This window comes from Dipodomys ordii, unplaced genomic scaffold (genome assembly GCF_000151885.1).
Source record: "Dipodomys ordii isolate 6190 unplaced genomic scaffold, Dord_2.0 Scaffold16, whole genome shotgun sequence".
Lineage (NCBI taxonomy): Eukaryota > Metazoa > Chordata > Mammalia > Rodentia > Heteromyidae > Dipodomys > Dipodomys ordii.
This window is the reverse complement of record NW_012267232.1, coordinates 14869546-14873390: the sequence shown is the minus strand read 5'-3', so window position 1 is coordinate 14873390 and position 3845 is coordinate 14869546.

Below are 3845 nucleotides of genomic sequence, written 5' to 3'. Positions count from 1 at the left end.
TTTTTTGTCAGTTGTGGGGCTTGAACTCTGGGCCTGAATGCTGTCCCTCAGCTATTCAGCTCAAGGCGAGTCCACTACCACTTGAGCCACAGCGCCAGTTCTGGTTTTCTGAGTGGTTTACTGGAGATAAGAGTGTTATGGGTTTTCCTGCCTGGGCTGGCTTTGAACTGTGCTCCTCAGATCTCAGCCTCCTGAGTAGCTAAGATTACAGGTGTGAGCCACCAGCGCCTGGCTCTTAGCATCATCTTATATGGTCATATGTACATAGCTTTTGACCTTTTCCTCTTGCCCTAGACATACACTAGCTATTTCAGATAAGGGAAACCATGGGACCTATGTTTCTTTGGGCCTGCCTTACTTCACTTAATATAATTTTTTCCAAAAAATATAATTTTTTCCAAGTCTTTCCATTTCCTATCAAATGGGGCGGTGTCATTCTTTCTGATGGAGGTATAGAATTCCATTGTATATACATGGAATATACCACCCCATTCATCTACTGAGGGGCATTTGGGTTGGTTCCATATCTTAACTATGGAAAATAATGCTGCAATAAACATAGTTATGCTGGTAGCTTTGGTATGACCTTGTTTGTGATCCCAAAAGTGGGATTGCTGGGTCATTGTTGAGAAGTTTTGCATCGATGTTCATCAAAGAAAAAAGTCTATAGTTCTCTGTTTCATATGTCCCTGCCTGGTTTTGGGATGAGGGTTATGATGGCTCATAGAAAGAGTTTGGTTCACGTGAACTTGCTCTTTCAGTTTCATTGAAGAGTTGGAGGAGTATTGGTGTGAGTTCTGTTTTGAAGGCCTTGTAGAATTCCTCTGTAAATCCATGCGGTCCTGGGCTTTTCTTGGGTAGGAGGTCTCTTATTGCTATTTCTATTTCGATGCTTGATATGGGTCTGTTAAGTTGATTTAAATCATCTTGGTTTAGTTTGGGCATGTCAATAATTGCTAGAGAATCGTCCATTTCTTCCAGATTCTCAAATTTACTAGCATAAAGGTTTGAGAAGTATTCCCTTATAATGTTCTGAATCTTGGTTGTTTCTGTGGTGATGTTTCCATTCTCATCTCTCAGTTTGTTTATTTGGGTGTGTTCATTTTTAAAATTAAAATAAATGAAAATTTAAAAATTCAAAGTTGCTATTATAAAGGTGATGTACAGAGGAGTTACAGTTAGACAAGTCAAGTGAGTACATTTCTTTTTGGACTTACTCTTGGAATAATTTATGTGACTAAAATTAGGTAAGACAGAATTGATTACAGTTAAAGATTTTACTTTTTGAACAATTAACAAATAAGACAATTGCATCTATATTAGGATAGACTGAGTTTCATACCTGACGCAACTGCTTACTATAGAAGTGGCACTATGTGGCTTAGTTTTGCCATGTGTAAATGGAAATTCCTGTAATATAGTATTACTTCAAATTTATTAAGGAAAAAATGAGTACACGAAAGGTTCGTAGAGTTGCACTTAGTAAGCACCACGTGAATGTCAGATATAATTACTAACACTATTGTCCTACTATGATTGAAGTTTATTCCTACCATACTCCCTAGATCTCATGTTTATATAATGTTTATGGGGTTGTGCTTTTGCTTGGCGTGGCTTTTTCTGCTCAAGACCAGTGGTAAACCACTTGAGCTATATCTCCATTTCTGGCTTTTTGCTGTGTAATAGAAAATAAAAATCTCAGGACTGGTCTGCCTCAATTGACTTTGAACCATGACCCTCAGATTTCAGCATCCTGAGAAACTAGGACCAGTGTCTGGCTAGAGTTTTTATAATCTTAATAATGTTAACTTGATAATAAGAAAAGGAATTTTTTAAAAAACTGACTTTTTATGAGTTGGAGGAATATCTCCTTTAGCAAGTCCTGAGTTAAATCTCTAGTCCCATTGAAAAGAAAGGAAACTTTTTTTTTTGTTTGTTGGTTGTGGGGCTTGAACTCGGCCTGAGCACTGTCCCTCATTTCTTCAGCTCAAGGTGAGTGCTCTACCACTTGAACTATAGGACCTATTCCGGTTTTCTGAGTGTTTATTGGAGATAAGAGTTTCATGGACTTTCCTGCCTGAGATGGCTTTGAACTTTGATCCTCAGCTCTCAGTCTCCTGAGTAGCTAGGATTACAGGCGTGAGCCACCGGCGCTCAGCTAAGAAAGCAAACTTTAAAAAAATTTTTTTTAATTAAAAAATTTTTTTTTGCCAGTCCTGGGCTTGAACTCTGGGCCTGGGCACTGTCCCTCAGCTCTTCAGGGATAGCACACTACCACTTGAACACAGCACCACTTCCCCCTTTTTTCTGCTTATGTGGTGCTGAGGAATCAAACCCAGGGCCTCATGCATGCAAGGCAAGCACTCTACCACTGAGCTAACTTCCCAGCCCACGAAAGGAAACTTTTTAATGTATAAACTTGATTAGCTCAGAGAGCCAAATGATACTCTTGCATATGTTTTCTCTCATATGCAGAAGGTAGATCTAAAATACCCTGGGACATGATAAATTATACAGGATTGTAGGCATTCACAGTGAGACCAAATGGGAGAGGAATACAAAGGTGCAATGCCTATGTGCATCTGATCATACGAAATAATATCTATCAGAGTGAACTCCAGAAAATGGAAGCAAGTTTTTTTTCCTTTGTTTTTTGTTTCCTTTTCTTTTGGTCTTGTTTGCTTATCTGTCTTTGAGGAGGGCACAGGGAGGCACAGAAATGGAGGAACAAAGGCTGCACAAATGCAGTGGTGATACTAGACACTGTTGACAATGAACTATACAAATTGTGGGTGGGGATGAGAGGGAAAAACTGGGAGAGAGCGAGGGAAGGGGTGACATTGTCCAAAAAGAAATATACTCTTTACCTGACTTACATAACTCTATTCTGTATAATAACAATAGAAATTTATTTAAAAATCTTGATTAGCCAATTGAATTCAGATTCCATGTTAAGCCAATTGACTACAAATAACATCAATGTGAAGTGTGTGTGTTTATTTAGTTAAGCTCAATTATCTGGCTCTTTGGGATCACAAACTTTGGGATCAACTACTAACTGTTTCCTGTATAATAATGGGTTCTGTCAGTTCTGTCACTATAATGTACCTGTAGTAAATTGTTTTCTCGCATTGTAGCCTGAATGCCATTGATAATAATACTACAGTAGCCCTCTGTTCCCCTTGTTTAAAATTTGCCATCTTGCAAGCCATTCTCAGAATAGCAGTGAATCTTGGAAAAGCAAACAAGCAAAAAAAAAAAAAAATCAGGCCATTCAGTCCCTTCTTGGCTTTTCCCTGGACCCGGTGCAATGCCCTACATCTTTCTCCTGGCCTCACAGGTCTAGATCATCTTCACCTACTCACGCTTCTCCTTTGATTCCCTGCTCGTGCCTCCGACCAATCTCCCCTTCTTCATCATGTCACCAGACAAACTAGCCTTTGCACTTTCTTTTGCTTCTGGTTAGAATGCTTTCTCTGCAGTCTTCACTTGACTAGGCTTTTTGTTTTTTATTTTCTTCTGGTTGTGGAGCTTGAACTGAGGGCCTGGGCACTGTCCCTGAGCTCTTTTGCTCAAGGCTAGTGCTCTACCACTTTGACCCACAGCACCACTTTCATTTTTGAGTGGTTCATTGGAGATAAGAGTCTTCTGGGTACTTTTCTGCCTGGGCTGGCTTTGAACTACGATCCTCAGGTCTCAGTCTCCTTTTTTGTTTTGCTTTTGTTTGGAGAAAGACTCACTCTATGTAGGCCACACTGGCCTCTAAGTCATTATTCTTGTGTCTGCCACGTGCGGGATTATAGGTGTACACTACTATTCCTGGCTTAGCTAGTTCTTCCTTATTC